The sequence below is a fragment of the Rhineura floridana genome, chromosome 8 (assembly GCF_030035675.1).
Source record: "Rhineura floridana isolate rRhiFlo1 chromosome 8, rRhiFlo1.hap2, whole genome shotgun sequence".
Lineage (NCBI taxonomy): Eukaryota > Metazoa > Chordata > Lepidosauria > Squamata > Rhineuridae > Rhineura > Rhineura floridana.
The window spans coordinates 13,895,444-13,922,090 of NC_084487.1; the positions used below are offsets into that span (position 1 = coordinate 13,895,444).

General features: G+C 42.3%; 1 protein-coding gene and 1 pseudogene across 4 annotated transcripts in view; one reads left to right on the plus strand and one right to left on the minus strand.

The window, feature by feature from the left end:
* Nucleotides 1–26,647, plus strand: part of CELF2 (CUGBP Elav-like family member 2) — a 672,363-nt gene that overhangs the window by 87,662 nt on the left and 558,054 nt on the right. The gene's annotated exons all lie outside the window — the stretch shown is intronic.
* LOC133363445 (5S ribosomal RNA) lies at nucleotides 25,883–26,001 on the minus strand (annotated as a pseudogene).

The following is a 26,647-nucleotide window of genomic DNA, read 5'->3' on the forward strand; positions in this document are numbered from 1 at the left end:
GAGATGCCACTGCATCCTGCCTGACCCAGAGTTTCTGCTGGGCGCAGGGGAAGGATGAGGGCATCTATGCAGACAGAAGGGGTAGATAATTTTCTTACTCTTACTCATTTCTCAGACCTCTTTCTGAAGTGAAGGGTCAAATCTGTAAAGAAGTTTGGAGCAGCCACATTAAAAGATAAGGGCAGGGCATTCCAGGCAGGGGGTTGCCAACCCTGCTTGGATATGGATGTCTTTGCAGAGGATCCCTAGTCAAGCTTTACCAACAGCACAATCCAAACTATATCTACTCAGAAGTAAGTCCTGTTGAGTTCTATGGAGGCTTAGTCCCTTAGTACGTGTGTTTAGAATTGCAGCCTTCAGGGCCTGCCCCATGACATCACTTGGGCCCACCCCTAAAATCTCAGGTTTTGGGATGCTTCTGACCTGGCAACCCTAGATGACAGTTTTTAGGAGTAGGCTAACAATCAACCCCTCTTCCAGTGAGTTCTGGGAATAGTAGCTCCGTGAGGGGAATAAGGGTCTCCTAACAACTCTCAGCAGCCTTAACAAACTACACTGCCCCAGATTCTTTGGGGGAAACCATGACTCTTTAAAGTGGTATGATACTGTTTTAAATGGTAAAAATGGACTTTGTCTTGCTTGTCTCTTGTTTGGCATCATTGCTGCTGTGCCGTTTTGTCTCCTGTCTTTGTCATGTTAGACTTTGTCATGCTGGGTTCCTGTTTTTCCCATTTGTTGGACTTTGTCATGTTGCAGAAAGTGCAGTGTCACCAGGAGATGGAAGTTAGGAACTGGATGTTGATCTATTATTTAGTGCCATGGAAGATGATGTAATATTTGGCCTTATTTTTTTATAGAAATGGATGAGGAGGAGGGGTGAGTGTTCACGTTGCTTGGTGCTCATTCCTCTGATGCTTGTGTTTGTTGGTTTGAATTACATTTTAGGTTGCGAAACTTTTTAACTGTGAAAGTTCCTGTGACTACAGATTTCCTGTACAAGGATGAATAATAACTTTAAGCAATAATATTTATTTTTCATTTATTTTAACTTTAATAGCATTATATCGAAACATTAAAATTACCTACCATGAGCCTTGGGGCTTGCAGACAGCATGAGAACAAATTTCATTTTCTAGGAAGAAGAGGTCCAAAGACGCAATTCAGCTCTCATTTTACAGATGTAAACTATTGTCCAAGAGAGAGCTGCTTTTCTAAAGCCACCCATGGAGGTGAGGTTTGAACCCAGGTTTTGTCAGTGGCAAAGGTGGGATATGAACTCAGGTTTTCCATGATCCAGTGTAACACTCCGTTTGTTGAACAATTTAAGCTATTCGGTGAAGTACTGGTTCTCATCTGTTTGGCAGTGGTTAGGCCTCATCTTGAATGCTGTGTCCACATATCTTAAAATGTGGTGATGCAGACAAACTGGAACGGGTTAAGAGGAAGGAAACAAGGGTGATCAGGGGACTGGAAAGCAAGCCCTATGAGAAGAGACTGAAAGAACTGGGCAAGTTTAGCCTTGAGAAGAGAAGACTGAGGGGAGATATGATAGCACTCTTCAAGCACTTGGCAGATTGTCACACAGAGGAGGGCCAGGATCTCTTCTCGATCATCACAGAGTGCAGGACACAGAATAATGTGCTGAAGTTACAGGAAGCCAGGTATCAGCTGAACATCAGGAACTGTTAGAGCAGTAGAACAAAGGAACCATTTCCCTAGGGAGGTGGTGGGCTCTCCAACACTGGACGTATTCAAGAGGCAGCTGACAGCCACCTGGCGAGTATGCTTTAATTTGGATTCCTGTGTTGAGCAGGGGGTTGGACTCAATGGCCTTAGAGACCCTTTCCAACTCTATGATTCTATGATTCTATGATTCTACAGTGATCCCTGACCCTGACCCCAGTTTGGGCTGGGAGGCTGGCACATGCTGAGGAAACCTAACTGGCTAACAGGTTTAACAGTGTGCATTGCTAGGTGCTGTCTATGGCAGGCATGGGCAGACTTCAGACTTGCCAAGTTTATTTTATTTTTTACTAGAGCCCCCAGGTCCTCCAACCAAAGCCTGTGGAGTCAGAGCTGAAATGGTGACTCAGGGAGTGTTAACCATTACATACTACATTGTAGTAGGATAACCTGCAAAATATTAGTACAAATGTACATCTGTAATGTACGTTTAAAGCAGTATGATACCACTTTTAACAGACACAGCTTTCCCCAAAGAATCCTGGGAAATGTAGTTTGTTAAGAGTGCTGAGAGTTATGAGGAAACCCCCTATTCCCCTCACAGAGCTACACTTTCCAGAGTAGTTTAACAATAAATCTCTCTTCCAAGAAACCCCCTGGAAATTATTGCTGTGTGAGGAGGAATAGGAGTCTCCTAACAACTCTCAGAGCTCTTAGCAAACTACCATTCCTAGCATTCTTTGGGGAAAGCCATGACTTTTTAAAGGTGTACAATACTGCTTTAATTGTATAGGGCAGATGGGGCCTAGAATCCTTAAGGGATTCTAACAGCCTAATTTAGAAGGTGGAAAAGGTGGTGATGTTGTAATAGTAATAGTTGCTCTTGTTAAACAATTGGAAATCCTTTTTGTACTTCACATAATCTAATTTTGCCCAATCCAGATCTATGGGTTAGTTGGGCTCAGTACTGTTACACACACAAAAAAGTTCTGGCTGGGTTCTTGCCTTGGTCCCAGATGCTCTCCCTTCACTCCTAGCCCTTCAGGAGCTGAGATGGTGTTGGGCTCAGCAAGATGTCCAGGGCTGGTTGAGGACTCCTCATTAGGCAGCCGGAGGGATTAACTACTAGGTGTCTACTCAGGAGAAGGGAGAAGCCAGAGTTGGACCAGATGTCCGTTGGGACCTAGCAGATGACCAGGAGCTGCCTGACCCAGGGGAAAGAGCTTACTGGGTGGATATACATGTCTTCCTTGGGCCTTTGCTGGGATAACAGTTCCTTATTTTGTATCCAACTTGTCTGCATGCCAACTTGCTTATACTTCAGTTTGCTCTGCTTCCGGGTATGGGAAACTGATGAGGGATGCTACCTAGGGAGTCTTGTGGGACCTTAAAAATAAATTTATTATGGCACAAGATTTTGTGGGCTTATCTCTTGCCCCCCAATGACAATGCACCACCTGATTAAGAGATCCCAACCCCCCTTTTGGCAAGTTTTTGCCTGCTGTGCTGAGCTGAAAATTTTCTACTGATGCCATGATTATTTTTGTCTGTTTTATCTGCTGCATCCTATAGGTTGCATCCAATGTAGTGCTAAGTTACTATCCGCCTAGCAGAAGGATTTCTGTTTGCGCAACGGGACTTCTCTCTCTCCCCCTGTGTGCATGCCACACCCTCCCCAAAACTGCTCTTGAGGGTTGGAGGAACTCCTCAAACATATTTGGGGCAGTGCAGGGGGAAGAGAAGGGGAAATAGTCCCATTGTGCAAGCAGACGTCCTTGTGCTGATTGGATGCTTGGTTGGTATTACGCTAGATATCACCCAGTCTCTTATTATTTATTTATTTATTAAATTTATAACCCGCCCTTCTTCCCAGAAGGAGGATACAACCTAGTCTCTTATCTGAATGTTAAGTGGGTGATACTAGATTTAGACCCTGTTTAGGAATTCCACCCAATTTTGATCTGGTAAAAATTTTTCCATTAATGCACTTATTATCTATAGTTGCAGATCAGATTTTTATGCAGCGACTTTCCACGGCTATTTTTGAAAATGGATTTTTTTAAAAAAAGAAAAGCCTCTAAAATATCGATATTAAGAGTGATATTTTATCAATATTTCCTTTCAAAATATTGATATTTGCTTTCAAAAGATTGATACTTCCTTTAAAAACACTATCAGTATTTTTTGCAAGGGAAAAAAGCTGGATCAGTAACAGCAGTGGAAAAGGAACAAACTCAAATAGATACCAGCCTGTTAGGTCTATGGAATGCTTTGCAACCAGAATGGTCCAACAGATCTCATCCCCAATACTATTACTACTTTAAAGCAGGAGAAAGGAAGCTCAGGCCCAGGGAGTGAGTCAGCCCTCCAGGGTTTTTTATCCAGCCCTCAGGACTCCTCCTCCCCCTGGCCGCATTCCTGTCCATCCTCCTCCCCTGTTCTGTGCTCTCCTTGAGGGCTTTTGCCCAGCTAAAATGCTTCCTTGGATTGAGATGCAGAGAAGGGGTGTAGAAAGCTCTGACTTTTGCATGGCTGGAATATTGTCTGTTATATAAAGGTAAGAGCCACATCTGCTGTGCCACCTGCTTTTGTCTCTGGCCCTGACCGCCACTGGCATGCACCCCTCTGAAAGTTACCCATGAGGCCCTTGGGCTACAAAAAGCTTCATTGCCCTTGTTTTAAAGATACTGTAAACCATACTAAATGTTTCCTTTTGAATAGAAAAGTTGAATATAAATATTTAAAAGATCCTAAAAGTATAAAAATAAATGGCAGGAGGCAGCTTTCCTAGTGAGAGACTATATCTCGGGTAGAAAGGGTTAACTGTTCTTGAGATCAGCAAGAGGGACTAGTTTGGCTCTAACGTGTTGTGGAGAGGTGTTATTTGAAACAAAAGCGTCCAACGATGATCAAAAGCTGAAGAAGCCATTTCGGCTGTGAAATTGTGTCCAGCCTATTAGTAGCAATGTGTGAAAGATGGAACCGTTGTCCTTCTTTGGTGCTTGTTTACAGGTCTGTGATTGGCCTAGTACACATGATGCTTCCCAGCTTCATAAACCATAGCTTGTGAAGTGTGAACTCCAGGTAAACATACCCAACATGTTCATTGTATTCCTTTTTGCTAGGAGTGAGTAATTGGCTCCATTTGTATTTCCCACCATGAATAACATGGGGTAGGGATGAGCAACTCCTGGTCCTCGAGATGCTGTTGGACTGTTATCCCTGTTATCATTATATGATTTTATTATTTTAAATTGTCCACTGTTTTTAACCTATATTTTATGGTTTTAATTTTTCTCATAGTTTAATTCTTTTTTAATAATATACTCGGTATGTTTTAATGGTGTTGTTTTTAGTTGTAAGCCGCTCTGAGTCCTATTGGAAAAAGGGCGGGGTAGAAATAAAGTTTATTATTATTATTATTATTATTATTATTATTATTATTATTATTATCCCTGACCATTAGCTGTACTGATTGGGCCTGATGGGAATCCAACCACATCTGTAGGGCCACAAATTCCTCATCGATGCCGTAGGTAATTGCTATTCTTCAGAGCAAAGCAAACACTGATGCTCAACACAGGCCTGTCACAGAAAATGGCAGCGCTGTGTTCTCCCTATAACTTCGGCAGACTGGCCCGTGTAGTTTTCCCTATCCCCACCAGTCAACGATGTGGGAAGTGGTGAGAAATACCTGATAAGATGATGTCATGATTAGGGATGAGTGAGAATTTCGGTTCAGTTCACATTTCAAGCAGAATCTATCAAATTCGCAATTTCCGAAACACTATGAGAACCAAAATTATTAGTTAATTATTATTAGAATTTTGGGATGCAGTTTGCCAACTAAACAACATTTACAAAAATGCATATATTAGGGGGACATGTGCATAAAAATAAAGACGTGAGTGAGAATAACAGGCAAAAAGGCATGAAATGATGAGAAATGGATTGCAAAAATGTGTACCTTTGTCAAAACTGCCTACAAAAATGTATTTATTTGGAGAAATTCACACTAAAACGGTGGAGAATTTTCATGAGGATTTTTTTTTAAAAAAAAATCCAGTTCGCTGTAGAAATGTAGAGAACTGAATTTTACTCTGGAAAAATGAGAAATGGAGAGACCCGAAACAGACAGGTCTTTCCATCCCTAGTCATGATACATAGGCATGCCTCCATGGATACTCTCATTACAAGGGTGCTATTTTGGATGGCATGTGCATGTTAACCGAGGGTGTTTCTCCACCCTCAGTTATGTCTGAGTTTAGGGCCAGAACTGGCTGAATCAAGTAGTACAGTTTCTTTTTTCTAGAACTTTATCAATTTGGGCTGCAGGTGAGGATAGAAGGATCTCTCAGTTTCAGTTCTCTCAGCTTCTCATTTTTCCATTCTTAAATTCAGTTATCCACATTTCTGCAGCAATTTGTGGTTTTTCTTGTTAAGAAATCCTCATGAAAATTCTTCAGCATTTCAGTGTGGATTTCTCTTAACACACACTTTTTTTCTATGTAGTTTTGACTAACGTATACATTTCTGAAACCAATTTATCTTAACAACATATATTCTTGTATGTTATTTCCACTAATATATTCATTTTTATGGACATTTCCCCTAATGCATGAATTTTTGTAAACCAAAGAATGTTTACATCTTCATCGCAAAATTCGGATATGTGCGAATTTTGATGGATGTCTGTGTTCTCCTATTGTTTCAGAAAGTGCAATGTCAGGATCTCTCTCTGTCTCACACAGACACACACAGACACACACACATGTACACACAAGAACCTCCCTGGGTGCAGAAAAGCAGCAAGTTGGAGAGAAGGTGTCTCCTTTGAATGCTACTTTGCCTAGCATTTCCCTGACAATACACCCTCTCAACTGCTACCAGTTATCTCTTCAAAATGTCTCTTGCACTGGGCTGAACAAGGATCATCTCTTTTTGTGTGTGTCTTCATGCTTTTTGGCTACCCTCTGTACTTCATTTATATTCTGCACAAACACAGCGAGAGGAGGGAGGTTTTTTTTTTTAAGACATCATAAATAGTGCTGCCGTTTTACTGTGATACAACGACCTTGCATAGAATGTTATGCTCACCTGGAAGGTCCACAGGGACATCATTAAACCAGCCTGCACTACCCAATTGCCTTGCAGTACAAGATAGGGTGTTGTTTTTTTTTAAGGTCCAGATTGTGGCTCTGTTTTTAACCTCCATCTGAACAGAGTGACATTTTGTTGCGTATGAGCAACAAAAGGGGACAGCAGCAAAGGACAAATGAGAGAAGTTACCTGTCGGCAGGGTTAGAAAGATTTGGCCTCCTTAAATATAACTGCTCATCTTTTACCCCCTCCACTGTACCAATGTGCAAGAGGGACTTATGTGCATTGAGGAAGCACGGCGCAAAAAGGAATTGTGGTGTGACCATGTGATGAAACAGGCTGTATGTCATCGATGTGCATAATCACTCCTGCACATCAGGTCTGTCAAAGTGGGGAAGGAGGGCAACAAATGGAAGGGGCAACCAACAGTTCCATCTCCAGCTGTTTCCTGTATTCCCAAGCCCATTTGCAAGTCACAAAAGTGGCTTGGCATTTTCGGTGAACAAGGCCAGCCATGTTCTTTGGGCACCTGAGGCAGAGAACCCCACAAGCACCTCTCCCCCTCCTTGGCAATAAAAGTGTGACAGTAATGAATTAAATAGCTACACAAGAGGAGTCCTGCTGGATCAGGCCAAAGGCCCATCTAGTCCAGCATTTTGTTCCCATAGTGGCTGACCAGATGCCTATAGGAAGCCCACAAGGAGGCCCTGAGTGCAACAGCACTCTCCTCACATGTGATTCCCAGCGACTGGTGTTCAGAGACGTGCTGCCTCCAACAGTGGAGGTAGAACACAGCCTTCGTGATAGCCTTGTTCTGTTTTACAGCCATCCAAATTGGTTGCCATCGCTTCCTCTTGTGGGAACTAATAACTGCTGCCCTTTCTTGGCATCCAAAAGCTTCCTGAGGCTGCCATCTGACTCTGCCTAACTGGCCCTGCCCAGTTCAAATTCACCGCTTGCAAATAAGAAAGTGAATTGTCTGTGTGGGTATGGGTGTTTTGCTACAGAGGGGTAGGGACACATCTCAGTGGACATAGCTCATCTGCTCTGCATGCCGAAGATCCCAGATTCAATCCTTGGCATCTCCGGGTAAGGCTGGAAATGTTCCCTGCCTGAAACCCCAGAGAGCTGCTGCCAGTCGATATTGATGATACTGAGCTAGATAGGCCAAGAGTCTGATGTGTTACAAGGCAGCTTCCTTATACCAAGTCATAGGTAAGTCTGGATTTTGCAGAGCTGGAGAACAGTGGGCCGTCAAATAACCTCATGATGCATCAAGAAAAATTTACATAGGCCTCACTTATCCAAGGGCTTTATTCATTTCATAAATATTTTGACAGTCTCTGTCAGCAGTCAATAGACTATCATAGAATCGTAGAGTTGGAAGGGGCCTATAAGGTCACTGAGTCCAACCCCCTGCGCAATGCAGGAATCCAAATTAAAGCATTCCCGACAGGTGGCTGTCCAGCTGCCTCAATTGTCTCTATATTTCACTGGTCCAGACTGACTGACACCCCTTTCTCATTTGTACTCTGTTTAAAATGAGCTTGCAGAAGAAGAAAGCTACCAAATGCTATTTGTCCCCGCTGGTTCTTTTTCTTGCCTAATCGCTCTTCTTCCTCCTCCTTATGTCAGTCTACTTCTTCATCAGTGCTTTTTTTCCTCCCTCCCCCTTGCTTTCCTATCTCCATCTTTATGGAGCTGCTAGCGGTTTCTGATTGACAGAACGTGTGTGGGAGGGAAACGGCACACAATATGGTCCCAAACTGCACTCTTTGTCTTTATTCTCCTCTTCAAGGTGGAGGGGTAGAGTTGTCACTTCACGTTTTGACTGATTTCCAGTTCATAGATTTGAGGGGAGGGAATTCTGGGACAATGAATTACCTGAAAGCACTTTTGTATAATGCAGAGTACTAATTACGAGTCGACAATGGGACCTAATTAAGGTTTGGATCCAGGTGCTCTGGATGTGCTAAGTGCATGCTTGGTTTGAGTTGCAGCCATATTCTCTTCCAAAGTGAATTTGGGGTACTTTTTCTCTCTCCCAGATTTTGGGTGGAAATGCAGACTAACAGAACAATTGGGCGGGGAAAACTGAAGGCAGAGGATCCAAATTGTTCATGAAGCTGTAAGGAGAGCCCTGCTGGCACAGGCCAAAGGCCCATCAAGTCCAGCTCTCTGTTCTCACAACGGGAAACCCGAAAGCAGGACCCGAGTGCAACATCGCTTTCTCCAAAGCCTTGCTAGCTACACTGAGGCAGAGGAGAGGGAGGAACTGCTCCAGGTCTAGCATATATTTTCTCCAAATTCAGGAGCATGTCAAGGGAATAGGAGGCTGAGTCAGACCTTTGGTCTATCTAGGTTCAGTATCATCTCCACTAAGTGGCAGTGGCTCTCCAGTGTTTCAACAAGGGCCTCTTGAGGTCTACCTGGAGACGCTGGGGATTAAACCTGTTACCTTCTGCATGCAAAGCAGATGCTCTGCTACTAAGCTATGGAAAGTCTTGTCTCTGATCTGCTCCCGAGCACCTCCCCGCTTCTTGCCTCTTTCGATCTTGAAGCTCTGACACAATGGTATGACAAGGATTATGGAGTTGCCCTTGATGGATGGGAGGGTCTTAATGAGGACTGATCTCCATCACCCAGAGCAGACCTCTCTCTCTGCCTTCAGAGAGGGAGATTCAAAGTATTCTGTGGCCCCTGGACATTCTCCCAGGAACCATAGAATTGCAGCCTTAGTGACAAATCTGCTTATCCAGCCCAAAGGTTACTTGAATATTAAGAAAGTTAATGTGGTATATTGGCTAGAGTGTTGGGCCTGGACAATGGACATCCAAGGTCAAATCCTCCTGAATTATTTGTAGTCTTGCCCTGGCATCTTCATTTCCAGCCTCTGTTCAAAAAGGGAAGTGCGTGTAAAGAAGACCCTTCCATTGAAGAGAATTGAGAGCATTACACACATTGAGCTGTGTTTTGCTCCTGCCTTCCTGTTCACAAATACAATGTGCAGCTAAGCCTTGGAAGTATATCAACAAATGGATTTCTCCTACTCTGTTCCTTCCTTGTTTTGGGATTCTTTATCACGGGAGCGAATTGGCCTTGGTTGCCCTGATGGATGACCTTTATTGGGAGGATGGGGGAGTGCAACTGTTATTCTTACTTAATCTCACAGAGGCTTTTGATACCATGGTATCCTTCTGAGCTGACTTGGTGGGATGGGTATCAGAGGCACTGTTTTAACAGTAGTTCCGATCCTATCTCCAGGGTCATTTTTAGAGAACGGCATTGTGTTGATTGTCTTTTGGCCCCCTGGCAGTTTTTTTTTTAATAAAAAATTGTAAACCTGAGGGCAGGGATTGTTTTTGCTTTTTTTAAAGGATTCCTAAATTGCTCTGGGAGCTTTTCCTGCTGAAAAGTCCAGGACAAAAAGTTTGGATAATTTTTTTTTTCCTGCCATGTTCTTGCTTCTTTGCCTCTCCCCACGCACCCCTCCCCTCCCCCTAATCTCTGGTTCTAGTTCCTTCTTTTCATGATTTCTCCTCCTACCTCCTGCTTCTCCTACGTTTCCTGTATGGCAGTCCCCTCCATCTCTACCATTTCCCTTCCCGAACTCTCATCGCTCCTTCTACCTCCTGGAATCTCCTCCAGCACACTCAGCCAGGAGCCTGCACCGTGGTCCTTGGAAGCCTGCCACACAAGCCCTGATCCCAGTGGAATTTCATAGCAATGGACCTAGATAAGTCAGGGATGCACTGCACATGTACCCAGTTGTTCTTTTAGTCTTTGATGCAACATGGAAGCATACAGTTTTTTCCCCCTCGAATTTTTTTGAAAATCCTAAATCAGTTTTATTCTTTTTCATGAGACTGGGGAGATTTTTTAAGATACTCAAAACATTTTATCACAGACTTTTATCCTGCCTTTTCTTCATGGGGCACAGGGTTTCATGCAGGGTGCTCCCCCACCCCATTAATCCTCACAACAACCCTGTGATGTAAGTTAGGATGAGAGACTGTGATTTGGCCCATTCTCCAGTTCATTTCCAGACCCAATTCGAGGTGCCCACGTTAGTGTTTAAAGTCCTAAATCACTGTTCTTCAACCTTAGGTCCCCAGATGTTGCTGGACTACAGCTCCCATCATCTCAAGACAGCATGGTCAATGGTCAGGGATTATGGGAGGAGTAGTACATCAACATCTGGGGACCCAAATTTGAAGAATACTGTCTTAAATTACTTAGGCCCCAAATATCTGAAAGGCCATTTCAACCCCACCAACCTACAGAGTTAAGAACTCTTGATAGTTCCACCACTCTCAGAAGAATGGGAAATAGTGGCCCAGGAGAAGGCTTCTTCCATGGTAGCCTTTAAACTGTGCAACTCCCTTCTCACAGAGGTGTGTGTAGCGTCTTTGCTGTACAGCTTTCATTGTATGCTGAAGATGCACCTCTTTATCCTGGCCTTTGACAGCAAAGGTCTTTTGTTTTGTGGGATTCTCTCTAGCTGAATTTATACTGTTCTGTTCATTTGGAATGGTTTGACTTTAAAAAAAAATAATTGTAACAGTTTAAACTGTTTTTATCATTCTATATTATATTGATTTGAACTGCCCTGGGACCTTATGGGGAAGGGTGGGTAAGAAACCTTATAAATATCACCCAAATTCCCAGTCCTATCTCCAAAATGCAAGTTAAGAAGCAACAGGTGCTGTGAGTTAAAGCAAGAATGCTGATACAACTTCCAACCATCACTTCCTTGGGATAGATAGGCTTTTCTTGAAGGCCTCATGGTAAGCATCAACCAAGACTTGCTCTGTTTAGCTTATGAGATCTGACGATCCTGGAGCCTGAGGTTTTATGGCTGCTGCAGAGAGTTCCATGCATGCATGGAACAGGACAGATTGGGGTCACACTGATGAGATTAAAGATGACTCGCATTTCCAGAAATTCAAAGGTCAAGTACTAATGATGAACATGGGTAGCGTGTCTTCGATATATATAATTCTGCAGTCTTTTGAGCTTTATAGTTTAGTGTAGGTTTCCACACTTATTGTAGGATGTAAATGCCCACCATGGAAGAGTGAGTTTCCTATACACCAAGACTTTTTATTAACTTTTGTTGGTCTGTCTGTCTTTCTGAAGGTTGCTCCATGATCCTTCTAACAGCAGTCAAAATGTCTATGATATTACCAGATCTGGGAGGCTGCTTTCTTTTTCCACTAGACGGCATGGTTTCTAAATCTTTTGCCAAGGCAAATGGGATGGCAAATGTTGTTCCCTAGCGAATTTGACCAGCTTGTCCTTTTCATTAAATTGGAAAGAAGAAAAAAGGAAGGAATAGGATTGGATGGATCAGTATATTTCCAGTCTGAATCAATTTTGCATGCGTTCATTCCCAAGTCTATTCCACCCTGTTTGAACATAAATCTGTACAAAAAAAATGTATTTAAAGATGTAATTTATCTCAAAATATGTATTTAAATATATATTTTATTTCAAAGCAGGCATTTTGAAATATATTTTATATTTGAAAATGCATTTTTAAATGTGTTTTGGTATATTTCTTAAGCTCAGAACTGTATCTCAAAATTCAGAGAAGTATGAAATCCAAAGGATAATTGCATTCCAATCCATGTATTAGTATTGGAGGTGTGAATCAGGTCAGTTTGCTTAAATCTGGACCAAATGAAATTCTCTTGCATCCCAACGAAGGAAGGAGAGAGAGAGAGACAGCATAAGCAAACTTTTGAGCTCTGTATTCTCCTGACTGCGCCAGTGTTCTCAACCAAAATAAATGTTGCTTCATGTCTGGGCTTGGTTGCTTGGATCAATCTGCTGGCTCTTAGAAGAAGAAGAAAGGAAGTGCGGTAGCATATGGAAGCCAATGAGAACATATACAGGTCTAGTTTGGAGGTCTTTGGCTTTACAGGCATTCCACAGATGAGCTCATGAAAGTGGGACATGGGATGACCCAATGAAATTAATCAGCCTTCAGTTCAAGGTAAACAAAAGGAAGGACTATTTCATGCAACTGGGGAGTTGAGCCATTAAGAACTTGAGTCCAGCCCAATGTATTGTTGTTCCCCCGCCCCATTTGACTGCATTGCATTTGCTTCTAAATCCTTTGACAAAGTGAATGTAATGTGTATTTCTAAACTCTACAGCTTAGCTCATACTAGGATGAAAAAATGTTTAAAAAATGGTTCAGCAACCCATTCAGCCACTTAAACCTGTGCAAATACATATTTCATGCAGATTAAAGGCAAACACTTATATAGCCATCACAGAAGCATGTGTTTGCCAGTGTTATGCAATATTATGATACACATTTAACTCAAGAAAAAAGACTGAAAATATTTTTGCCTCCTGATACCACATCTGTCAGATGAGAGAAATGGCAGCAGCTGAACGATAGAGCATCTGTCTTGTATGCAGGAGGCCTCAGGTTCCACCCCCAGCATCTCCAAGTGAGCCTGGCCATGTCCCATGTTGAAACCTCAGACAGCTGCTGCTACTCACAGTAAGCAATACTGAGCCTGATGGAGCAACTCCCCCATGAAGAGAGATTATGTGGGGCTTTTTAGTTTATAGAAAAGATGGATAAAAGGTGTCATGATAGAAGTGTATACCGTTATGCATGGTATGGAGAAAGTGAATGGAGAAATGTCCCCTCCCCCTCTGCCAAATGCTACAACTTGCGGACATCGAATGAATTTGAAGGTTGGAAGTTTCAGGACAGACAAGAGAAAGCACGTCTCCGTGCAGCACTTAGTTAAACAATGGAATTGGCTCCCAGAGGAGGCAGTGATGGCCACCAACTTGGATGGGCTTTAAAAGAGGATTAGATAGATTGGAGGATAAGGCTATCGGTGGCTTATAGCCGCAGTGGCTATGTCCTGCCTCCACGAATAACACTTGCAGGAAATTGCTTATGGGAAGAACCCAGTTGCATTCTGGTCCTGCTTGTGGGCTTTCCATAGACATCTGTTTGACCACTGTGAGAACAGGATGCTGGACGAGACGGGCCTTTATGCAGCAGGCCTCTTCTTTTGGTCTTATGTAAAAGCCTGCTAGAAGAAGAAGAAGAAGAAGAAGAAGAAGAAGAAGAAGACAGTGCAAAACAGTGATGGGGGAGGCAACTGCCCTTCACAAGGGACGGGGTTCTGTGATCTGTGGCTGCAAAAGCTTTACTTTCCAATTGCATGGCTGTCCCTGCACAAGTGATTGACGGCTTCCTATCTCCTTTAAAAAAAAAATCATTTTATTAAATATCCGTAGAGAAAATGGGGCTCAAAAAATTCATCTTGGTCAGTTCCTTTTTTGACTTTGAAAGCAAGGGGAAGAAGAAGCAAAAGGGAAATTGTCTCATGAGTTAGTATTTCTGCATGTATGCTTCTATCGCAAACATCTACCAAAGAAGGGTATTTTTGAAGGACTTCCCCAGTTGCTTTTATCGGTGAAAAACAGCTTCTCTGGAGCCTTTTGAAAAAGTGAACTCATGCAGTTGGATGCCTTGAAAGAAGCAGAATCTCCACCTCTCCAAAGACTGAATTCTGCCAGGCATTTTAATGATAAGGCAGGTTGGCCAGCTTATAATTGCCATTAATTTACACTTCTAAAAGCTGCAACGTTTACCTACCTCAAGAGGCTCTCAGAAAGGTGTAAATTTCTTGTGCAACCTGTTTGAAAAACATCAAGGAAATTGCTTCCTCTCTGATATTTACAACAAGGGCCTATTGGCTAAACAAATGCATGAACATTGGGGGCCACTAGTATTTTTCTTTGAAAAAATCCATAGTATAAAATGACCGTGGAGAGTTCTTATTATTTCACACAGATTCTATCATTCAAAGATTTTTTTCTGTGCAAAATTACATGGCAGAAAGATCACGGGTCTGCCACTGAAATGGTAGCTCTGTGGAGTCCCTCCTTCTCCAATCTTTTTTAGGGCTGTGGGCACATCTGCAAACTGGAGAAACTGTTGCAGTCACCATGCACACATTTATTTATTTATTTATTTTATTAAGCTTATATACCGCCCGACTAGCAAACAGCTCTCTGGGTGGTGAACATAAAAACATATACAATAATAAAATTACAGGATCTAATACAACAAGTATATAAAAGTACACCATCTAAAATAAAATTACAACATTTACTCAAATTAACTTAGATTAAAATGCCTCAGAGAAGAGAAAGGTTTTAACCTGGCGCCGAAAGGATAATAGTGTTGGCGCCAGGCGTACCTCCTCAGGGAGACTATTCCACAATTCGGGGGCCACCACTGAGAAGGCCCTAGATCTTGTTACTACCCTTCGGGCCTCCCTATGGGTCGGGACCTGGAGGAGGGCCTTCGTAGTAGACCGTAGTGTATGAGCCAGTTCGTATCGGGAGAGGCGTTCCAGCAGATATCATGGTCCCACGCCGTATAAGGCTTTGTAGGTTAGTACCAACACTTTGAATCTGGCCCGGAAGCATACTGGAAGCCAGTGTAGGCGAGCCAGAACAGGTGTTATATGCTCAAACCGCTTGGTTCTTGTTAGCAGTCTGGCCGCCGCATTTTGCACTAGCTGTAGCTTCCGAACCGTCTTCAGAGGTAGCCCTACGTAGAGCGTGTTGCAGTAGTCCAAACGTGAGGTTACCAGAGCATGTACCACTGATGTAAGGTCCTCCTTACTCAGATAGGGACGTAGCTGGGCTACCAACCGAAGTTGGTAGAACGCATTCCGTGCCACCGAGGCTACATGAGCCTCGAGTGATAGGGAAGAGTCTAAAACGACTCCCAGACTACGAACCTGCTCCTTTAGGGGGAGTGTAACCTCGTCTAGGACAGGGTATGTATCCACCGTCTGACCAGAGAAACCATCCACCAGCAGCATCTCAGTCTTATCAGGATTGAGTCTCAGCTTGTTCGTTCTCATCCAGTCCATTGTCGCGTCCAGGCAACGGTTCAGCACATCGACCGCCTCACCTGAAGAGGATGAAAAGGAGAAGTAGAGCTGCGTGTCATCAGCGTACTGGTGACAACGCACTCCAAAACTCCGGATGACCGCACCCAACGGCTTCATATAGATGTTAAAAAGCATGGGAGACAGAACCGAACCCTGCAGGACCCCATATTGGAGAACCCACGGTGTAACCATGCACATCCTCAAACACACTGCAACTGTACACACACACACACCACAACTGGATATATATATACATGCTTTCTCCCACCCCAACAAGTGTTTTCAGTTTGTTTTCAAGCCTATTTTTTTTATATTCCTGGGGAATGCAGATGGGGAAGCAAGAGTTAACCTTTTTTTCCCCAGCATCAATCTCCAGGACGATCAGCCTTGCCTCGCCATACACACACCATGCATTTAAAGAACATTTAAAGCACATGACTTTCCCCAAAGAATCCTGGGGACTGTAGTTTGTGAAGGGTGTCGGGAATTGCGGCTCTGCGAATGTTCCCAGAATTCTTTGGTGGATGTCATGCGCTTTAAATGTGTGGTGCGTACATAGTCATACACCAACAATTAGGCTTGAAAAAAGAGTTTTCTATTGGAGCCAATAGAGGGCTTCTTTCAAGCTTAATTTCAAGTGGGAGAGGGGGGAGGGGACCCTGTTGGATCTAGGGAAGGCCTTGTGGGTGCATGTGAGCCCATGGGTGCTGCCTTGGCGATCTATGGCCTGGCATCTAGTTTAACTTGCCCTTTGCAGCTGATGACATCACAAGGTGTAGTTTGCTGTCTCTCCACCAGACTACTCAAAAGGTACACAGAAATGACATCTGACCACTGGGTGACCGCAGGGGGAGTACAGTTGCCTCCCCTCGTTGAACCCTAATCCCCAGATTCCCAGCTTTCCATTTTTTTCTTCTTTTATTAAAGCTCAAATGGTTTGTAATTCTCTGTATAAAACAGCAATAGATAACTGTATCTCATTGTCGCTTATACAATGTTGTTATTGCGATTGCTATTTTGTTATTTATCTTATCCCTGCATAAAAAAAATCAGGTTTTGTCTCCTTTCTCTCCTCTCTATTATTATTATATTATATCCAAAACTCATCATTGATTTGAATATTTATATATATATTATATCCCCTCTCTGTCTTTTTGGCTTCTTCTTCTATTCCTCTCTTCTTCACGTTGTTCTTTCTTATCACACAGCTTTCTATTTTTAAGAGCGAGTTTCTAGCATTTGTGGAACTTGACATAAAGAGACTAAATGTACAGACGCTATTCTCTTTTTGTGTGTGTGAGAAGTGGCAGTCATACCTCAAGTCTCCCACTGAGGCCATGTTCATACCAGACATTTATTCTACTTTAAACAGTCATGGCTTCCCCAAAAGAATCCTGGGAAGTGTAATTTGTGAAGGGTGCTGAGAGTTCTTGTTATTGTTATGTGCCTTCAAGTCGATTACGACTTATGGCAACCCTATAAATCAGCAACGCCCAATAGCATCTGTTATAAACCACCCTGTTCAGATCTTGTAAGTTCAGGTCTGTGGCTTCCTTTATGGAATCAATCCATCTCTTGCTTGGCCTTCCTCTTTTTCTACTCCCTTTTGTTTTTCCCAGCATTATTGTCTTTTCTAGTGAATCATGTCTTCTCATGATGTGTCCAAAGTATGATAACTTCAGTTTCATCATTTTAGCTTCTAGAGATAGTTCTGGTTTCATTTGTTCTAACACCTAATTATTTGTCTTTTTCATAGTCCATGGTATGCACAAAGCTCTCCTCCAACACCACATTTCAAATGAGTTGATTTATCCGATTTTTTCACTGTCCAACTTTCACATCCTTACATAAAGATTGGGAATATCTGTTGGCTTGTGTGCGTTGTTGTGTGAAACAGCATACATTACGTTGGAGTTAAGTTGAGCAAGAAACTTCTTCAGAGCATGTTAAGAGTCTTTATTGAAAGACATTAAGGCCAGAGGCTTAAGAGTAAATACATGTAGAGATTCTTCAGTCACCCCCCTTCTGGTACATCTCTCTCCATAGATAAACACAAAAAACAGCCTCTCAGCTCAGAGGCATAATTCAGAAGAAGACAACACATAGACTCTGTTAGAACTTTCCCAGTCGCTATCAGATGGCTACCATAGCAACGGCCCTGGCAGTCCGTTCCCAGACAGGGCAAAGACATAACTCCCCCTTAACCACAGTTACGTCTTCAAACTTGCAGGCTTCATGGAAAACTACTAGAGACAGTAATGCCTACTGGTCACCAGCCCAACAATATCATGGTCTGAATGATTCTGTTAGGAGATCCTTATTCCCCTCACAAAGCTATAATTCTGAATGGTTTAGCAGTCAATCCTTCTTCCCAAAGAACTCTGGAAACTGTAGCTCTGTGAGGGGGAAACAAGGGTTTCCTAACAACTCCCACTACCCATATCATCCCACAGTTCCAAGGATTCTTGGGGGAAAGCTGTGACTGCTTAAAGTGGGATAAATGTCTGATGTGAATGTGACCTAGGTCTTACAACAGGGGAAGGTGATCGATGGAAAGACCTTAAGTAGGATTGCCACATCAATTGGCAACCGGTGTTCTTTTCTCTGTGTGGTATAGCTTTGCCGTTTTGCTCATGCAGAACATCATGCCTCAAAAGCTGCCTTGCTGACTTTAATTTTGACATCTTGTCAAATCTGCAGAAGACGACTGAAGATTTTAACCTTGTCCATCTGTATCTCTGACCGTTAGCATATTTTAAATCTGAGGTGGGGAATCTTTTCACAGCCCAAGGACTGCATTTCCTCATGGATAACCCTCAAGGGTGTGTGTGCATGCAGTGAGTGGGTGGGACCAGAAGCAAGTGCATGGGGAGGGGGCAATGGATGTGCCTCTTACTTTAGTTCAGCAAGCTACATTCCCTCCACATAAAAAGGCTGTGTAAGGAATGGCTGTCGCTCAGTGGCAGAGCATCTGCCTTGCATGCAGAAGGTCCCAGGTTCAATCTCTGGCATCTAATGCTAACCCACTACTTCCACTGTTGGAAGCAGTATGCTGGGGATCAGAAGTGGAAGAGCGCTATTGCACTCAGGTCCTGCTGGCAGCCTTCACAGAGGTGTCTGGCTGGCCACTGAGAAGAGAGTTCCCTGGGATGAGGAATTGATTGTTCAACTATTCTGGGAATTGAGGCTCTGTCAGGGGATGTGAGGTCTCCTAACAACCCTCAGCACCCTTAACAAACTACAGTTTCCAGGATTCTTTGGGGGAAAGCAATGGCGGTTTAAAGTGGCATGATACTGCCTTAAATGAATAGTGTAGATAGTCCAAAGCTTGGGAAAGTTACTTCTTTGAAGTACAACTCCCATCAGCCCCAGCCAGCATGGTCACTGGATCAGGCTGATGGGAGCTGTAGTTTAAAAAAGTAGCTTTTCCAAGCTCTGAGAAGGGTGAATCTGTCCATTTCTGTTTCTCTCAATTTCTCATTTTTCTAAACTTAAGTTCAGCTCTCCATATTAGTTTGCAATTTTTTTAAAAAAAAAAAACGCTCATGAAAATACATCTGCATTTTAGTGTGAATTTCTCCTAATACACTCAGTCTTGTATTGGATTTTGCCTAACAGACACATTTTTACAAGCATATTGCCCCCAATGTTTGTATTTTTCCTAAAGCTTTTTTTTTAAAAAATGAGATGTTTTTAAATATGTTTTGTTTTAATACGTTTTTAACAATGTTTTGTTTTAATATTAAAGTCTGCTTTTATCATGTTTTAGAACGTTTGCCGCCCTGGGCTCCTCCTAGGAGGAAGGGTGGGATATAAATTTAATAAATAAATAAACAAATAACAGGATGCATTTTTGTATGTTATTTTCATCATGCTTTACCTTAGTACATCCATTTTTTGTACATGTTGGTTGGCTGGAAAATTGTACTGCAAAATTCAAAGGAATGTGAAGGATGGCCGTGATTCGGTTCATGCATTGTTTCAGGAAGTATGTATTAGGAAGATTTGCCTAATACAAATTTCACCCCCATCCCTAGTGACCATGCCCAGTTGTCAAACTGGCCTGCTGAGAGCCAGCCCTGTAGCCTGCCTGCCTTGTTAGGGAGGGCAGCCACATTTCTCAGTGGGGCATTGGGGGGGGGAGAGGCACATAGTGCCAGCTAATCCCATCACCCCTCACTGGTGGATAGGATGTGAGGGCCAGGCCAGAGTGACCTTCTCCCTTACTCCTCCTCCATCCAGAGAGTGTGTTAACTTACATGAATGGAGTTTAATCAGTTGAATTGTCTCACCTTTTTTTGACAGAGATCCCCAGAAATACCAGTCTCAAAAGCTTGCCTTTGCCTATAGTCCCCTTTCACCTGTGGTCTGTCCCTGAGTTCTGATTCTTCATGAACTCAACTGCTTTGGTAAAGACAGTGAGCTCCTGAGCTTGGCTTTGATACTGCATTAGGCATCTCAGTTTTAGATTCCACCTGAAAAACAAACTTGTCCATCCTTCAAGTTTAGGAAAGGGCAGACAGAAAATAAATACTATAAGGTGTGTTAGCTCTTCCTTGAGAGCCCCTCCTTCTAGTCTTGCTCCTGGCCTTTAAATTTTCCTTTCTGTTGGGTAATTAAGAGAAAACTTTTTAATTGGCTGTTATATAAAGAATGAACTAAACAAATGGAAACTAATTGTGGAAAGCAATTGGATTTTTTAAACTGGTTGCTGGGTTGATTTTTCTGTCCAGAAACCCTGAAAAGGCCTCATGGTGAGCTGCACATACTGGGAAAACTAGAAATTAGGCCTGGTTACAGCCTAGGTGTCCAGCTAGCCAGCTAGCTAATTGTAGTGTACACAGAAATATTTCTATTCCTCTAGGGCTATTTTTATCCTTTGCCAAGAAAAAAAAGAAAAAAAACCCAGTATGATTCTAAGTATAATGAGTGCTTTAAAATAGTAAAGTGTAGCCATTTTTTCAGATCACTTGAAGTTATCTCTTTATTTCACCCTTTAGCAGTAAGCAACCAAACCTGCTCTACTCATTATAATGACTGCAGAATAAACACTTACTTGCCACTGCTGGCAAACAAACATGCTTCTTTATTGCTGGCTGGGTAGACAGCACAACTGAAACTGAAACATAAAAGCTGAGCAAAGGAAAGTCCAAGGGATGGAATCTAACTCTAGCTCATAATACAACGTTCTAATAGTTAACTCTTCAAGGACCATTTTTCTATACAGGCTGGTTTTTACAGGACCACTTAAGTAATTATAAGATTATTGTGATCAGGGCCGATTCTAAAGGGTGGCCAGGTGGGGCACTGGCCCAAGGGCCCCTGGAGCTACAGAGGCCCCTCTGCTCGCCGGACAGGAGCTTCCGTGCCGTCTGCCATCCCCCCGCTTCACTTACCTTTTTCTCCGCTGTTTTTTGCGGTTTGCCATCAATCAAGATGGCGGCCAAGGTTTCCCTAAGGGGCTGAAGCCACTGCTGCCATCTTGGTTGATGGCACGCAAGTCAGGAAAAGTCTTGAGTAAGTAGACTTTTGGGGGCTCTTCCAGATGAGGCTTTTGTTGTGCACTTGCCCTGCCTTATTCACTGAAGTTTTCAGAGGGTCCTGTTCTTAAAACAAGCTGTCATTCTTTAAATGGAGGATGTTGTTGTACGTCATGTCACAAATTAAAAAGAAGACATTCCCCACAAAAATCCTAGGGGGGGTGAAGTACAACTCTAGGAGGGGCGGTGCCCCATCCCCCCCAGCTATAGGCCTCACAAACAAACAAACAAACACATTGTTCCCTCCCCCCGATTGCAAGCTTCTTAAGAGCAGGGACCTTTTCACTTTTTTAATGAACTTTGAAAAGTGCCATTCACATTTGTGAGACTATTATATACTGTGCTCCTACTGAGAGGAAGGGTGGGATATAAATACTACTACTACTACTACTACTACTACTACTACTACTACTACTACTACTACTACTACTACTACTACTACTAATGTTATGTGCCTTCAAGTCAATTACGACTTTTGGCGACCGTATGAATCAGTGACCTCCAAGAGCATCTGTCATGAACCACCCTGTTCAGATCTTGTAAGTTCAGGTCTGTGGCTTCCTTTATGGAATCAATCCATCTCTTGTTTGGCCTTCCTCTTTTTCTACTCCCTTCTGTTTTGCCCAGCATTATTATCTTTTCTAATGAATCATGTCTTCTCATGATGTGTCCAAAGTATGATAACTTCAGTTTCATCATTTTAGCTTCTAGTAACAGTTCTGGTTTAATTTGTTCTAACACCCAATTATTTGTCTTTTTCGTGGTCCATGGTATGCGCAAAGCTCTCCTCCAGCACCACATTTCAAATGAGTTGATTTTTCTCTTTTTCGCCTTTTTCACTATGCAACTTTCACAACCATGCATACAGATCGGGAATACCATGGTCTGAATGATCCTGACTTTGGTGTTCAGTGATACATTTTTGTATTTGAGGACCTTTTCTAGTTCGCTCATAGCTGCCCTCCCCAGTCCTAGCCTTCTTCTGATTTCTTGACTATTGTCTCCATTTTGGTTAATGACTGTGCCAAGGTATTGATAATCCTTGACACGTTCATTGTCCTCATTGTCAACTTTAAAGTTACATAAATCTTCTGTTGTCATTACTTTAGTCTTTTTGATGTTCAACTGTAGTCCTGCTTTTGTGCTTTCCTCCTTAACTTTCATCAGCATTCATTTCAAATCATTACGTTTCTGCTAATAGTATGGTATCATCTGCATAGCTTAAATTATTGATATTTCTCCCTCCAGTTTTCACACCTCCTTCATCTTGGTCCAATCCTGCTTTCCGTATGATATGTTCTGCATACAGATTAAACAAATAGAGTGACAAAATACACCCCTATCTCTCACCCTTTTCTATTGGGAAATAATAATGTGGTTTCTTCCTTATGTTTTTCTTGTCTAAATTTCTGTCACACTCTAGAGCAATCAATAGCAATACCAACATTTAAAATCATGTATATATCTGCTGTACCGCTTCCAACAAGTTCCTTGGGGACCATTCATTTCTTTTGTGGCTGGCTCATTCCTGAACACTTTGTGTAACATTTCTGCACTCAGCCGTGAAACTCACTAGCTGACTTTGGGCCAGTCACTGTCTCTTTGCCTAACCTACCTCACAGGGTTGTTGTGAGGATAAAGTGGGGAGGGGGAGAACCATGTGTGGCACCTTGGGCTTCTTGGGCGGAAAGGTGGGATATATTATAATAAATAACTATTTTAAAAAAACAAACTGTGCTACCTTTAATTGCTTATGCCTGAAGAAGGGTTATGTATAACTTGAAACTTTGCTTCCATAATCTTTAAAACCTAGGTGGTCCGGTTGCTCCATGTATCTTTTTTATTATAAGGACAATTGTGCTGGAAAGGTAGCTTATTTAAAATACAAACATTGCACCTTAGGTACAATGCTCAATTTAATAGCAATGTGGAAAATAGCATCATATATACCTTTTTAAAATGGGAGCAGGGGGTGAAGGAGGAAGAGAGAGAGAATAACAAAATATGCCCAGTTCATTATAAACCTTCATTTGGACTTAAAATGCCTTCTTAAAGTGATGAAACCTTCATTGTGCTCCGGTTTCTTTGCAGATTTATGAGGTGACAGGGGTTAATGATGAGAATTTTATAGCCTGTTCTGTTGGAGGTGGATGGTGGAGTTGACAGATAAAACGAAAACCGTTTCTGGAGATACTAGAGTCAAACTAATTACTGGCGATATTATAGGGATGTATAATTACATTCACCTTTTTAAAAAAACAGAATGTGAAAGAGAGGGAGGGAGGGAGAAACGGTGAGTTTCATTACAAATGTGCTTTTTAAAGAACAAGCAGAGAAATAAAAGCTGTAATTGTTCTTAATTATAGCTAACTGTAATTGCACACAATTGCAATATGCCATGCATCAGTAGTAGATTAAGAAATGCGGGCACATAATGCATGCCAGTATGGAGAATTTTTAAAAAGAGAGAGAGGGGTAGAGTTCTATGGATATTATCTATAATTTAGCTTCTTTGCATTTTTTTAAACCTTTTTGATTTTGGGCTTTATTGTTCTTTAACAAAAGTAATTTTCAGTGGGGACATTCTTTTGAATATATATATTCATAAGAACATTGAATATATTTCCAGATGTCATAATCTCTTAAAGGTTTGACAGATTATACAACTCCTTTGAAGTCGATTACTGATCCACTGCAGTTCCCAAATTATCATTATATCAAAGTCTATCTTTCCCATGGCCCAGTTTGTTGGGTATTTTCTTGACATTTCTTAAAAAGCTTCATTTGTATTGGTTGTGGAGTTGAACCTTTCTAAAAACCAATACTAACCCATCATTTACTGTGACAAGAATGATGTGCAATGAACCTCAGGCTTACACACTCTTCCCTGTCCTGCCCCCTTGCACAGCTGTTTACTGTGTTGTGCAAACCGTTAATTGTAGGTAATCCTAACCATGAGTTATTTAAACAAACCATTTTCATAACCCACAGTTTGAAGTGGGCAGGTTTCAAACAAACCATAGTTAAGATTAAACACAATTTGTCAGCTTAGTACAAGAAGACAAGCTGCAGTTAATCTAAAGCAGAAATGAAACCTTCTGAACTCTTCTTCGCAGATTTTTTTTTTGGGGGGGGACACATGAGCCCAAGGCTTGTCATGATAAATTATGGTTCAGCCAGTGCAGCATCTGACTCAAGTCAGTATCTTGTGGTACCCTAAAGACTAAGAAATTTTACTGTGGCTTGAGCATTCATAGTCAGGAGATTCCTTCATCAGATGTATCCATTAAAACTTGTTCCACAGTAAATTTTGTTAGTCTTTAATGTTGCACAAAACTCCCTTTGTGTTTGGTGTTTTTAAAAAGTGACAGCCCCTGAGAATCAGTGGAGATTGGCTCAGTAGGCCAAATAGGGCCCTGGCACACCAACCTTGGCCTGCTCTTAGCCAGCCCCTTCTTCCTCCTCAGTCTCAATGATGCTCTTGTAGAACTCAGCAGGGAGGAAGATGGCGACAAAACTAGAGCAAGTTGGCTCTGCTTGTCATTGGCTCTGGCTCTGACTACTGTTGGGCGCCCTCCCTTCTGCCCTGCCAATCCCAGTGGGCACCAGCCACCATTGCCTAGAATGAATCCAAAAGCAGTTTCAGCTTTGTGTTTTGCTGTATTTCTCAACCCAATCTGTTAGCAAAAAGAGAGAGAGAGAGAGAGAGAGAGAGAGAGAGATGTTGTATTGACGGCTTGTCATGCGTAGAGTAAACCCACTAAAATTAACAGGCATGACTACCTTGAATTCATTCATTTCAATGGGTCTGCTCTGAGTATGACTAACATTAGATCCAAACCAATAACACAAAGACAGTTGGTCCTTTTTGAGTGTGTGAAGAAGCACGTTCGCTTGTTAACCATGCTAAAAGCCAGCATTGAAAATGTGTGCCATAGCCACCAAAGATGCCCTCTTCCTTCTATCGCTCACATTAATACACACACATCAGTATGCTGACAGCCAGACCTTTGCAAACTAGGGGAGATGGGTATGCCTCCTTCTGTTATATCCAGACCTTATTCCTCAGTTTTGGAAGGCAGAAATGTCCTTTGAGCCCATATAAATTCTCCACAGATGGGCTGTCGCTCAGTGGTAGAGCACATGCTTTGAATGTGAAAGGTTTCAGGTTCACACCTTGGCATCTATAACTGAGAAAGACTCCTCTCCAAAACCCTGGAGAGCCACCACCAGTCTATGTAGATTAGGGGTGGGGAACCTAAGAACATAAGAACAGCCTGCTGGATCAGGCTAGTGGCCCATCTAGTCCAGCATGCTATTCTCACAATGCCCAACCAGATGCTCATGGGAAACCCACAAGCAGGACCTGAGTGCAAGCGTACTCTCCCCCTCCTGCAGCTACCAGCAACTGGTTTTCAGAAGCATATTGCATCTGGCTATGGTGGTGCAGCACAGCCATCATGGCTAATAGCCGTTGATAGCCTTGTTGTTGTTGTTATATGCCTTCAAGTTGATTACGAATTATAGTGACCCTATGATTTTTTATCTATATATTCATAGGGTCTTCATGGTAAGAGGTATTCAGAGGTGGTTTAACATTGCCTTCCTCTAAGCCTACGGCACTCAGTATTCCCAGGAGGTCTCTTGTCCAAGTACTAACCAGGCCTGACCCTGCTTAGATTCCAAGATCAGATGAGATTGGGTGTGTTCAGGGTAGTATGGCTGTAGGCATTGATAGCCGTATCCTCCATGAATTTGTCTTATCCTGTTTTTAAGCCATCCCAGTTGGTGGCCAGCACTGCCTCTTGATGTAGTAAATTCCATTGTTTAACTGTGCTGCGTGAAAAAGTATTTTATTTTGTCTGTCCTGAATCTTCCAACATTCAGCTTCATTGAATGTCCATGAGTTCTAGTGTTATGAGAGGGTGAAAAACTTTTCTCTATCCACTTTCTCCATGCCATGCATAATTTTATACACTTCTACCATGTCACCTCTTATTTGCCTTTTCTCTAAACTAAGAAGCCCCAAATGCTGCAACCCCTCATAGGGGAGGGGCTCCAACCCCTTGATTACTCTGGATGCCCTTTCCTGAAGTTATACAATGGCATTATTATTATTATTATTATTATTATTATTATTATTATTATTATTATTATTATTATTATTATGCATTAATTAATTGATTGATAATTAATTAATTAATTAATTATATATCCTGCACTTTTCCCTAGTAGGAGTCCAGGGCAGTTTTATGTTCAATACCTTTCCTAATGATCCCTACCATGGAATTAGCCTTTTTCACAGCTGCTGCACACTGGGTCAACATCTTCTTTGAGCTATCCACTACAACCCCACGGTCTCATTCCTGGTCAGTC